This window comes from Macaca fascicularis, chromosome 1, assembly GCF_037993035.2.
Source record: "Macaca fascicularis isolate 582-1 chromosome 1, T2T-MFA8v1.1".
Taxonomy (NCBI): domain Eukaryota; kingdom Metazoa; phylum Chordata; class Mammalia; order Primates; family Cercopithecidae; genus Macaca; species Macaca fascicularis.
The window spans coordinates 158,291,553-158,305,516 of NC_088375.1; the positions used below are offsets into that span (position 1 = coordinate 158,291,553).

The 13,964-nt window shown below is 40.3% G+C and overlaps 1 protein-coding gene and 1 long non-coding RNA gene across 6 annotated transcripts in view; one reads left to right on the forward strand and one right to left on the reverse strand.

Annotated features, from left to right (window-relative positions):
* LOC141407823 (uncharacterized) overlaps positions 1-5,140 on the forward strand; it is a 45,612-nt gene extending 40,472 nt beyond the window's left edge. Inside the window, exon 2 of the long non-coding RNA XR_012418630.1 lies at positions 3,960-5,140. This is a non-coding gene — a long non-coding RNA (uncharacterized lncRNA). The remainder of the gene's footprint in view (positions 1-3,959) is intronic.
* Positions 1-13,964, reverse strand: part of ST6GALNAC3 (ST6 N-acetylgalactosaminide alpha-2,6-sialyltransferase 3) — a 555,034-nt gene that overhangs the window by 287,036 nt on the left and 254,034 nt on the right. The window lies entirely within an intron of this gene.

The following is a 13,964-nucleotide window of genomic DNA, read 5'->3' on the forward strand; positions in this document are numbered from 1 at the left end:
GACAAATGGGACTGAATTAAATGGACGGGCTTCTGCACAGCAAAAGAAATGATCAACAGAGTAAACAGACAACCTACAAAATGGGAGAAAATATTTACATCTTTGCATCTGACAAAGGGCTAATATCCAGAATCTATAAGAAACTTAAACAAATCAGCAAGAAAAAAAAACCACAAATAACTCCATTAAAAAGTGGGCAGAGAAACTGAACAGATACTTCTCAAAACAAGACATACAAGTAGCCAACAAATATATGAAAAAAACCTCAACATTTCTAATCATCAGAGAGATGCAAATCAAAACTACAATGAGACACCATCTCATACCAATCAGAATGGCTACTATTAAAAAATAAAAAAAAAATAGATGTTAGTGAGGTTGCAGAGAAAAGGGAAAGCTTATACACTGTTGGTGGGAATGCAAATTAGTTCAGCCACTGTGAATCGGCAACCTACAGAATGGGAGAAAATTTCTGCAATCTATCCATCTGACAAAGGGCTAACATCCAGAATCTACAAGAAACTTAAATTTTCAAGAAAAAAAAAATCAAAAAATGGGCAAAGGATATGAACAGACACTTCTCAAAAGAAGACATTTAAGCAGCCAACAAAAATACAAAAAAAAAAAAAAAGCTCATCATCAGTGGTCATTAGAGAAATGCAAATCAAAATCGCAATGAGACACCATATCATACCAGTCAGAATGGCAATCATTAAAAAGTCAGGAAACAACAGATGCTGGAGAGGATGTGGAGAAATACACTGTTGGTGGGAGTGTAAATTAGTTCAACCATTGTGGAAGACAGTGTGGTGATTCCTCAAGAATCTAGAACCAGAAATACCATTTTACTCAGTAATCCCATTACTTGGTATATAACCAAAGGATTATAAATCATTCTACTATAAAGACACATACACACGTATGTTTACTGCAGGACTTTCCACAATAGCAAAGACTTGGAACCAACCCAAATGCCCATCAATGATAGACTGGATAAAGAAAATGTGGTACATACACACCATGGAATACTATGCAGCCATTTAAAAGGATGAGTTCATGTCCTTTGCAGGGACATGGATAAAGCTGGAAACCATCATTCTCAGCAAACTCACATGGGAACCGAAAACCAAACACCACATGTTCTCACTCATAAGTGGGAGTTGAACAATGAGAACACATGGACACAGGGAGGGGAACATCACACACTGGGGCCTGTTAGGGAGTTGGGGGATAGGGGAGGGATATCATTAGGAGAAACACCTAATGTAGGTGACGGGTTGATGGGTGCAGCAAACCACCATAGCACTTGTATACCTATGTAACAAACCTGTACGTTCTGCACATGTATCCCAGAACTTAAAGTATAATTAAAAGAAAGAAAGAAAAAAAGAAAGAAAGAATAAAAGAAAAGAAAAGAGAAAAGAAAAGAAAAGAAAAGAAAAAGAAGAAGAAAAGAGAAAGAAAAGCAGTTTGGAGATTTCTGAAACAACTGAAAGTGGAATACCATTCAGCCGGCAATCCTATTACTGAGTATATACCCAGAGACACCTGCACTAGTATGTTCATCACAGCACTGTTCACAAAGACATGGAATCCACCCAGGTGCCCATCAACAGTGGATTAAACAAAGAAAATGTGTCACATACACACCATGAAATACCATGCAGCCATTTCAAAAAAATGAAATTAGGTCATTTGTAACAATATGGATGAAGCTAGAGGTCATTATTCTAAGTGAATTAATACAGAAATGGAAAACTAAATACTGCATATTCTCACTTACAAGCGGGAGCTGAATATTGGGTCCATGCACACACAAAGATAGGGACATGAGACACCGCAGACTCTGTCAACAACCAAAACAGAGGAGGGAGGAAGGGGGCCAAGGCTTGAAAAATTACCTAGGGTTCTGTATTCATCACTTGGGCAACAGGATCATTAGAAGCCCAAATCTCAGTGTCACGTAATGTATCCATATAATAAAACTCTACCTGTACCATTTAAATCTAAAATTAAAGATAAAGTTTTTTAAAAGTAAGCAGAATCAGCCGAAAGAAACTCATTGAGGAAAAACAATCCAACCTGATAAACCAATTAATACACAAAATACCTTTCAGTTACAAATGGATTCTTCAGCATAAAGAAGGATGAAATACACACACATTATCTGTGGCCTTGCCTTGGTCATTTTAAGATTAGAAATACGAAATGGGCTGAGAAAGCTCCTTAAACCTAAGGTGTTAATGGGCCAGCTCTAGATTCTGAGACATGTCTGGATGCCGCATACTCAGCCTTCTCTAATCCCCACCCTGGCTTCCAGGGGAAGTCCTACTCTCAAACACAAAGATGAGCAACATTTTAGTATTTTAATTTTCTCAGCCTTTTGTAAAAACTAGACCATTTCACCACCTGTCTTGGAAAAAGAAGTATATGGATTATATTTCAAATATTTCTTTTTTTTCGAGACGGAGTCTCGCTCAGTCGCCCAGGCTGGAGTGCAGTGGCGTGATCTCGGCTCACTGCAAGCTCTGCCTCCCGGGTTCAAGCCATTCTCCCGCCTCAGCCTCCCAACTAGCTGGGATTACAGGCGTCCGACACCACGCCCGGCTAATTTTTTGCATTTTTAGTAGAGAGGAGGTTTCACCGTGTTAGCCAGGATGGTCTCGATCTCCTGACTTCGTGATCCACCCGCCTCGGCCTCCCAAAGTGCTGGGATTACAGGCGTGAGCCACCGCGCCCACCCATATTTCAAATATTTCAATTTCATCCTTCGGCAGATTAGTTGCTGGCAAGGCTGGGTATCAGAGGCTATCCTAACTGCTTCTCTCTGGGCCCTGGCAGGGCAGGAGTTGAGGTCTTTGAATTCCTTGATGATCTCTCTCTTTGTATGCCCCTAGGACAGACAAGCTGACTGCTCTGGGTCCCCTTTGGCACTGTGGGAGCACCCTTCTGGACCACAGGGTTTAAGGACTACAACAGCAATGATGTCCCCACCCCTTGAAGATTTGCCACTATGAAGGACACACATAGAATCATCATTAGCTCCATGTTGGGAAAATACTCCTATCTCTAGGCCTCTGTGCATAATTTCCATGGCCCGAGGCCAATAGCTGCTTCCCCTTCACTTTTATATAGACAAAAAATAAAAGTCACCCTACACATCCCTTGGCAGCTCCCAAAATGCACTCTGAGGGGCCATGGCAATGATGAATAAATACTTGCATAATGTTTTGAAATTCACCAGGGGGTTTCATGTATGTTACCCAAAATTCTCATGCCAACCTTGTGAGGCAATTATTATCATTATCAACACTGGTTCCCTTGTTCTTTGAATCTCGGAATCAAGCTCCTAGCTCAGGGGATGTATTCTTGCAGTTTCCTCTACTAAAAATACTCTTCGTTTGAATATCTGCATGGCTCTCCCACTTCCTTGAGGTTTTTGCTAAATGTCACCTTATCACAGTACCTGCTCTGAATGCTTTGTAAGAAATAGATGTGGACTCCAGTTGCCTTACCTTGCTTCATTTGCATTCATAACATTTACCACTGTAGATTTCTGTATTTTTTGGAAGTTTATTATCAGTCTCCTGTCACTAGATTAGAGGAGTTACTCGGTCTCTGTTGTCCACTGCTCTCTCCCAAGTGCCTAGAATAGTGGACACATAGTAGGCACGCAAAAAATGATTGTTGAGTGAATGAAGGAACAAATAAATGACCAACACCTATTTTACAGTGGATGAAGCCCTATTTTATAGTGCGACATTCAAGAGGAAAAATGCCTTCCTTAATGCACAGGTTTCCCATTGCTGCTGTAATAGATTACCACAAACATCTTTTATCTTACAGTTATGGAGATCATGAGTATAAGATGAGTCTTTGGGGGTTAAAATTAAAGTATCAGCAGGAGTGTGTTCCATTTGAATGCTCTAGGGAAGAATCTGATTCTTTGTCTTTTCCAGTTTCTAGGAACTTCTCACATGCCTGACTCATGGCGCCTTACTTCAGCTTCACTCCGTCTTCAAGATCAGCTGCACTGCATCTTTAAATCTCTGAATCTGACTCCCCTGCCTTCATCTTCAACTTACAAGGACCCCCTCAGAAAATCCAGGGGAATCTTCCCTTCTCAAGATCCTTGACTAAATCACATCTGCAAGCACCCTTCGCCATGAAAGGTCACAGCTTCCAGGAATTAGGATGTGAGCATCTTTGAGGGCCATTACACTGCCTAACACTCTCAAGGTCACTCAGTAAATAGTAGAGCTGTGACTGTAGCAAAGTTTATGCCTTCCAACCCACGGCTGGTTCATCAGAATGTAGGGGAAGGAAAGTTGGGGATGACCTTCCTGACAGGATGGTGACCAATGACAGTGCTAGACCTCTTCAGATAAGTGGCAGTGGCTGGAGAGCTATTCCAGCCTCTCCTACTATACGCTCATCTTGACTCCATCCCAGGTGGATGTCTTGGAAGATAATCCTACATAACCAGATGTGATGTCCCCACCTTATTTTCTTTATTTGTCAAAATACAGACAGAATATGGACTTGACCCCATTTCTTTGAGTCAGAATCACAAATAGGAATGCTCTAGAGTAGGTCTTCTCAACCTCAGAACTATGGATACTTTGAGCCAAATAATTCTTCATTGGGGTGGGGGTGGGGGCCATCTTTTGCTTTGTAGGATACTTAGCATCAGCATTATTCTTGGCCTCTACCCACTTGTTGCGCATCCTCCCTGCCCAGTTATGATAACCAAAATGTCTCCAGACATCTATAAATATCCCATGGGTGCAAAATCAGCCCAGTTAACGTGTATTGCTATAGAGGAAGCAGAACTACTTATGCTACATGTTACAGCCCCAGGGCCGGGGGCCAGGGACATCAAGCCTCTGGAGGATCAAGTGTCCAGGAATCTAGAATTATAGGAGTCTTTCTCTTTATCTACATTTATGTGCTCGTCATTTATAACACAGGATTCTGGCTGAAATACATTTGGCAGCATCGAGCATAAAGTGCTTCCCCATCCTGCTGGCAAAACATAATTAACCAAATGACAATGGCTTCCATATACACATTGATTCCTGTAATTTCAAGTCTCCATTACTAAATAAATCAACAGCAGAATTATATTTATCAGCAAAAACCTCCTCTCCTGGCAGACTTTTTGTTAAATATATTAATCCTAGAAGAGTAATACTTTCCCTATGCTTTGCAAAGCAGTCCACCCATAAAAATGTTAATAGCCACAACATCATTTTCAGTATGCTGCTCCTCCATTAGCATACTGTGCAGTTCCCCCATGCAGGGCAGCTGTTGGCTTTCTAATGGTAAGGTTCAAGATAGAGGTAGGTGCTCCACGGAGGGCCATGTGGCTCAAGCACTGCCAGCAGAAAGCCCTGGAGTGCTTGTGTGACTGTTAACGCCTTGCCTGAGTATATACCACCTCACGCAGTCCTTTGGAAATGTCAGTCTGGGCCAGGAAGGACAGGAAGGTTAGTATCACCACCGACCCAGTGCTAGAGGTAGATCCCAATCACATAGGACCAATTTAGGCTACAAAAGTACCTAGGAAGTATCACAACCCTCAAGTGTCTCACAAGCCCCTAAGATTCTCCCCAGGCTCATGAGTGTTGTTTAGGGCAGGACTTCTCAAATATGCAAATAAACCTTCTTGGGATCTTGTTAAAATACAGATCTTGATTCCATAGGTCTGGGCTGGGCCAGGGGATTCCCCATTTCTAAGTAGCCCCCAGGTGATGGTGATCCCCAGGCCACAATTTAGACATCAAGTATTGCCAACCAGCTTTTAGACCTTGACCCTTTAGGAGTTAAAAGAAAAAGTCCTCCTTCCAAGAAGAAGACACCCCTGAATGAAGAACACTGGGACACTGGGACACCTCACACACACAGAAGTTTGTTTGCTGCCTCAGTTACCCTGGATTCCAACCTCAGTGGGAAGGGTAATTTCCTGACTATTTCTGTGCCACTGTAATCGCACAGTAACTCCTGCGGTTTGCTAGCACGCACATCTGGCAGCCCTCTTGCCTCTGGGCCAGCAGGCTCTAGACTCTAGAGTCCTGCAGAGCCTGGGCGAGCATCCAGTTGCTGACACAGCAGCCAGAGAGTGCTTGGGGAATGCAGGAATGATGTTTCCTCCTCCAAGGGGCGGGGCTCAGCCAGGCTTCTGCTTAAGCAACAGGAGGCGGCAGATCTGGGAGAAATGAGAGAGTCTGGAGATCAGAGGTGGGCCTCTGTGCCTAAGGGACCCACCATCCCTCCTGCCAGGAGCAGATTTGAATAATTGGGGCTGAGTGGCAAATGCAGATGCCCTCTTTGGCCTGTGAAGTCAGCCCTGCTTGTCTTCACTCTGGCAGCGCATTAGGTCATCTGGAGGAAGTCCTGGCTACTTGCAAATGCAGCTGTTGTTCACAAATATACCACAGACCCAATGAGGAGGGGGAGCAACTAATGAATCCCTTTAGGATGGCAGGCAATGTGGATTTCTGATTAGATTCAGATGAGATTCCTGAACAGACTCTCGCAATGCCTTGCCCTTTGCCCTTGACCAAGTCCCTTCCTTTCCCTGGCCTCATATACTTCTCATCAAACAAGTGGGGGATAAAAGGAGTTCCTGTCCACAGAGGTGCTGGGTAGAGCAGCATTGAGCCAGGGAAGAAAAAACCTGAGATGTCTTCACAGCCTTCAACACTCATCAGCTGTTTTAATGTGGACCAGTCATTTAAACTTTTAGTGACTTAGTTTCCTCACCTATATAATGAGGTCAATAGCACAATGATTATCTCATGAATTTCTAACGAAGATTGAATAAGAATATGACTGTGTTGTGAACTGCCCAATGTGCTCAGGTTCCATCAATGCCACCGAATCGAATGGAAATACTGAACCTTGTTTATTTCACAAAAATACATTACTGTTTGGAATTAGAGACCTCGATACCACTGTCTTGGGATTCACTTATTCATTAAATTTAAGGGCATTCCATGACAATCATTAGGGGAAAGCCAGAAATATTCTGTGCCCTGAAAATCTATACAATACTAAGACACATGTTTTGGGTCAAAGTTAAATTATTCCAACGAATAATTGAAATAACGCCAAAAAATTCAAGATCACTGAGCTCTAACTTGCTTTCCTCATGTAAATGCAATCTCCCCTGTGTTCTCCTTGGTACACTAATGGCACTCTGAGGAAATCCACAGTGAGAAATCATAGCTTCTTCCCAGTCCTCTCAGCCTGCCATGCATTTTAATCTTGGCTCCTGTCAGAAAGGCTTTGAGAGTATGACCCTGCCCTCCAGACTCACTTATTATCCTTCTCAGCAATAGGAGTCCTTATTAAAATCCATGCACTTTGTTCAGCTGTGGCACTGCTAGCTGAGCCCAAATTGGAAAAATTGAAAATAGCAAGCAAGAAGAGGAAAACAATTTTACATGGCTCCTTCTGGATCAATAAAATTAATAATATTTGTCAGAAATAAGTCATTCCAGCATAGTTAGAAATATGTGGTCAGTCAACCTAGCCTGGTGCAATATTTTTTATCATAAGAGATATTCATTTGCTTAACAAACATTATTTGAGCATCTATTATGTGATGAGCAATGTTTGGTAATTGGAAAACATAATTGGAAAAGGAGATACTAAAAGCCTCAATTAATTACAACAAGTCCTTGAATGACATCGTTTTATTTAACAGCATTTCATTATAATGTTTATGAAGAAAAAAATCAATTTCCTGCCAGGGCCAATGTCTGTGTGGAGTTTGTACGTTCTCCCCATGTCTGTGTGGGTTTTCTCTGGAACTCCAGTTTCTTCCCACATCTCAAAGCTGTGCATGTGAGGTTCACTGGTGTGTCTAAATGGTCCCAGTCTGAGTGTGTGTGTGTCTGTCTGTGTGTGTGTGTGTGTGTGTGTGTGTGTGTGTGTGTGTGTTCCCTGTGATGAGATGACATCCTGTCCCAGGCTGGTTACTACCTTGGACCCTGAGCAGCTGGGATAGCCATCCTCAGGGCTGAACTGGAATAAATGGGTTGGAAAATGAATGAATGAATAAATATAAATTATTGTAAAATAAAACTTTGTAAAGTACACAATAATCATACAATTTCATGACAATAACCTGCTAGGTATGAAAGAGCTCGGCAAGCCTGCCCTATTTGTGATTGTTTATGAACTGCATGGTAAGAGGAATTGCTTCTTATAATTTTCACTTTGCAAACTTTTATTCCCTGATTTAACTTACCACCACAACTGCTGCCACTCACTTATTCATCAAAAATTGGGTAAATGATTCCTTTACTTATTTCATTCACCTTTTTTAAGTATGTATACAGCTCATATTTATCTCAGGGTTTACTATTAGAAGAGCTTTTGGTCTTTATTTAAAAGTTTGGTGATTGTTTTTGTGACCAGACTCTCAGGTGATCCTAATGCACACCCAGGAGTTATGCATATTCTTAGTATTATTCCAGCTCTTTCAAAGTGCAAATGCAAACTCTTGAAACTGACCTCACACCTACTGAATTGGAAACCCTGGTTCTGGAGCCCATCAATTGGTGTTTTACCTAATCTTTCAGTTTAATCTGATGCATATTAAAATTTAAAAATTGCTTTTCTAAATTATACTTTCTTGGGTTTCAGCTGTGCTAACAGGAGTAGTCTGTTCAGGAAAGATTGGGAAGAATCACTAACTTATTACCTGCCAACTGTGAGATTACCAACATGATGACCACTCCAAAACAAACACCAGTGAAGATGCTCAGAAAGGCGTATTGGTAAATCTCACTTCTGTGACTGCTCATTTCACTTCATTTGTCCAATATCACTTTATTTGTACTTCTAACATGGTATATTTTGTTGGGCGTATATATCTTCTACTTTCTCTCAGACATTCTGCATGTAGTATGCATTTAATAACGTGGAAAGATGGCTATATCCAAACAAAAGGTCTATTTGTCATTGGATTATTCTACGCTGTTGCGATTTCCACAAAAGCAAAAGGTAAATGGAGAAGTCTCAGGGAAGGATAATTAACATAATCATGGAGATACAATCATATTACTTTGAGTTCAAACTAGAGATAGATAGTTACACAGCAAGTTTAGAATGTTATAAGTGGTGTAAATTAGATAAACATGGATTTTTGTTTGGCCAATGCCAAAACACTATCAAGTGATAACAATGCAGACAAGTTTGAAAGAATATATTTTTGCAATAAGTAAAAGTAAAAACAGCCTTATCCAGTGAATAATAAATACATGTAATTCTACCAGGTGGAATCACCTTTGAAGGCAAGAGGTGGTATCTTATTAAATTTATTCATCAAGAGGCAGTAATGCTTAATGGTTACACCTTCAGACTTTAGATTAGATTGCTTATGGTTCTTCCATCTAAGAGCAATATGATCTTGGAAAATTAATTAATCTCTCTGTGTCTCAGGATTCTCATCTATAAAATGGGAAAATAGTACCTACCATATAGCATTATTGTGAGAAACAAATGAGTCCATATATGTAAAATGCCAGTAATCACTTGATAAACACTAGCTACCGTAATCAGTGTTATATCTTCTTTGTACCTCCCACTGCATCTGGCCCAACATTCAAATATTTATTGACCAAAATTGAAAGATTTTCTAAAGTCTCATTAATTTTATAGTGTTTATAGAAAGAAGTGAAAGGAAACATGGACAAGCAAGGACAGCCAGATTCATTGAAGAGTGAGGCAAAAGATAATTTTTTCATTGACTTTGATTAATAGAAAAATTTTAACTGATGATGAATATCAAATGAATAATGATGAATATAAAAGCCATATTGGCAATTATAAGAAGTTAATATTTGCACTGAATTACAGAAATAAAAATAGAATCTTAAGATTAGAAAAGATATTGCCAAGCATCTCTTCCAAAGCAATATGAGAATATATATGATAGCATCCTTATGAGTCTTGATACAAATACTTCCTGTCATAGAGACCTCACTGGTTGAAAAGATAGCACATTCCATTTTTGAACAGTGTTAATGCCCAGAAAGTTATTACTTACACTGAGCTTAAATCTTCCTTTGAATCTTCCAATCACTGGTCCTAATTCCTGTGATTTTTTATGCAATGCAAATCTTGCTGAGCATTCTCACCCATTAAACTTACCATAATTGAGGAGAACCACATCTCTGTACAAATCTGATCTCATTTTCTCTGGGGGTTGAAATAAATACTTTATTGAACTTTACATAATTTAAAATATTTTTGGATGTGCTTCTTCCTGCATGGAGACACCACTAATGGCAGGCAGGGAATGGAAGAAGAGACTTGAGATGCAAAGAGGGTCCAGTCTTTAGGGGCCTATGGTTATATAGGAGGAGCTCTGCACATAAGCGATGGCAATAAATTGCTATAGGTGCTCTGGTTGAATCAGGTACAAGCTACACTAGGAACCTGAGCACACCAACAAGAAGACGACAATCAGAAAAGACTTAGAAGGTGAGGAGTTTACCAGGTAATTGAGGGGAGAAGCTGGCATTTGAAAATTCAGAAATATATTAAATATAAAGTATACTGTATAATTTAGAATTAAAAATGATTCAAAATGGGCAAAGCATGAGAACTGTGGGTACAGGGCGCAGTAAGAGATGGACCTGAGAGGTGGGCAGATATCAGAATCTGTAGAATGAATGGTTGTAAGGACTACACATGAATTGATTCATAACTCAGGCTCTAACCTGATGACCAACTTATCTACCTACTACCTCAGGGGATGCCATTAGTCCTGAAACACTTAGAATAACCTACACATGGAGAAAACCTAACTCATCATGGCCTATTTCTTTCCAAGGAAGTGGTATTGACTTTGTCTTACAGTAGACAACTTAAGAGCTTAGTGAAGTTAGGTACCTTATCTCAATCTGAACACTATGAGATGAACATAGGAAAATCAACCTCACAATTTGCAGAATCCTAATTTTTCTAAACATTTCTGTGTCCCTTTCACGAATTAGAGGATGAGAAAAATGAGATGATGAAAAAAGAAAGTACGTGGCATCTCACAATTTCAGTGACTAGAAACTAATAGGATACAGACTCCAGTTGTTGGCAGATTAGTGATGAAACTCCCAGAAGAACATTCTAGCAGGTTCAGCTCCCACAAGACATCTGAGCCATATGCCTTGTTTTCCCTGGGGGGACTGCTACTGTCATTAACTCTGGTAAGCCCCATTAAAAACACTAAGTTGATGAAAGATGCCCTGCCCACAGAACTAACTCTGGGTAAGGAGAATTGTGAGCACAAAGAAATTTATAACACTAATGACTTTAACAAATCTGAGCTGATTAACAGGATGCCACAAACTGAAATCCTTGTGTTCCAATCAATCTTTCCAGAAACTTCACAAATGCACACTTGAGGGAGAAAAATTCATGAGATATTTTAGGCAGAGCTCTACATAGAAAGAGAGGAATAATCAAAAAAGACACAATACACTGGCAAGTAGGGCAATTATTGCTAGCAATTCTTGAGCTACTACTCTTTTCGCAAATAAATGCCTACATTTACATTAAGGGGGAGCAAAGGTTCTAGTCAATCATTATTTAGATGGTTGAAGGATTAAGGAAGCATTTGGATGCTTGCACATTCACTAAGTGACTGTAAATAGGAATACATCTGTATATATTCCTCTGGGCATTTGTTTGCCCGATTAATTTTTCATTAAAGACAGCATAAGCTTCTCCTCATAAACCATAGAAAGCATCCACTTCCTTCTCAGTCTTTTTTTTTTTTCCGTTACTCATTAACAAATAATCTTTCTTAAGACATCAAACTATGCCGGTTGTTCATCTCCCCCTAGTGGTCGGGGGACACCACTGCATATCTGAGTGACAACATTCATTGGCCATCTTACCAGGACTGCATTCAAAAGAAATGGCAGTAGTCTTACATCATTATCACATCATCATCACAGGTAGGCTAGATATTGTCTATTGGTACCCAGTATTCATTTTTACCTTCCTCTATGCTCTTCTGCCATCTTACACAGCAGAGGCTGGCAATCTAACACCTACATTTCCCAGACATTCTTGCCTATGTGGTCTTGTATACCACAGGCAGAAGCCTGTGGAATGCACTCTGAAGATTTGAAATACAAGAGGATCAATATTGTATCAATATTGTATCAATATTCCTGTAGCAATTATGTCTAAAGGGTGGCCTCTGTCAATTTTGAGATTGTGCAGCATTTTCACTGACTAGACACCAGATTTTGGATATGGAAAGACTGACACTTCCAGCAGCATCCTGTAGTTATCTGACCTTGAATAAGTTACTTAACTTCCCTGTCCCTTAGATTATTCATTTGTAAATGGTGGGATAATAATGGTATCTATTACACAGAGTTGCTTTGAAGACTAAGTGAATATCTGGCAAGAAGATGTTAGCTATTACTGCTGCTGCATATAAACCACTTAGAAGAATGCCTGGCACAGAAGATGTGCTCCAGAAGGGTTGGCTAAGATAATGATAATTTGAGACCAGCAGGATATAGCTAGCACAGGAAGACATTTGATGTCAGAAGACAGAGGACAGCTGTGTGCCACTTGACAAATTACTTGGCCGGGCATGGGCTCACGCCTGTAATCCCAACACTTTGAGAGGCTGAGGTAGGCGGATCATGAGGTCAGGAGTTTGAGACCAGCCTCACCAACATGGTAAACCCCGTCTCTACTAAAAATACAAAAATTAGCTGGGCATGGTGTGCGCCTGTAATCCCAGCTACTCAGGAGGCTGAGGCAGGTGAATCACTTGAACCTAGGAGACAGAGGTTGCAGTGAGCTGAGATCATGCCACTGCACTCCAGCCTGGATGACAGAGTGAGGCTCTGTCTCAAAAAAAAAAAAAAAAAAAAAAAGAAAAAAGAAAGAAAAAAAAAACTTACTTAACCCTCCTGTGTTTATTTGTTTAATGTTCTCCATTGTTGGAGAATATAGGCTGGGCGTGGTGGCTTACGATTGTAATCCCAACATTTTGGGAGGTTGAGGCAGGCGAATTACCTGAGGTCAGGAGTTTCAGACCAGCCTGGCCAACGTGGTGAAATCCCATCTCCAATGAAAATACAAAAATAGCCGGGCATGGTGGTGCATGCCTGTAATTCCAGCTACTTGGGAGGCTGAGGCATGAGAATCGCATCAACCTGGGAGATGCAGGTTGCAGTGAGCAGAGATTGCGCCACTGTACTCCAGCCTGAATGACAGAGCATGACTCCATTCCACAAAAAGAGAGAGAATGAAAATGGAGAATAGAATCAAGGCCACAAGATTATTTATTAAATGAAATGATGTGTCAACAAACTTTATAAAAACCTAAAGAATGACCCATGTGTTTATAATTATTAGTTATCATTAAAATGTTAAAAGGACTCATGAGAGACAGCCATGACTGCTAAGGAGGTGAAACAGGCAAACCACCACGGAGGAAATGGCCTTTGGATGGGATTTTAAAAAATAGGTAGACTTTTCTACATGTAAATATGGCACTAAGAAGCTTACCAGTTTGAGCTAAGGCATGAAAGTTAGACATTGAATGGCCAATATATAATATATTACTATTTTTCAAACATCTTTTTCTGGCAGTTATACCACATAAGCTTTGAGAAAACAGTTAAGAGAAGGAATTCTAAGTAGAATCTCCTAATTGGCTTTCTGCATAGTTAACATCACTTACAGAGAAAAATGGTTATGGGGGCAAGATGCATTGAAAAGAGGAGGCTCATGGGCATGATTATGTAGCCTGCAAAATTTAGGAGGCATTCTTCTATGTTAAAAGCACAAAAGAAAAAAGAAAGCTTCCTACCAGCAGAGAAATGTCAAGGTGGCTCAGGTGGTGAATATTATTCTGTTGCCATGATGATTCCTGTGTTTTTGCCTGCCTAAAAATTTCTGACACAAGCACACCACTTACT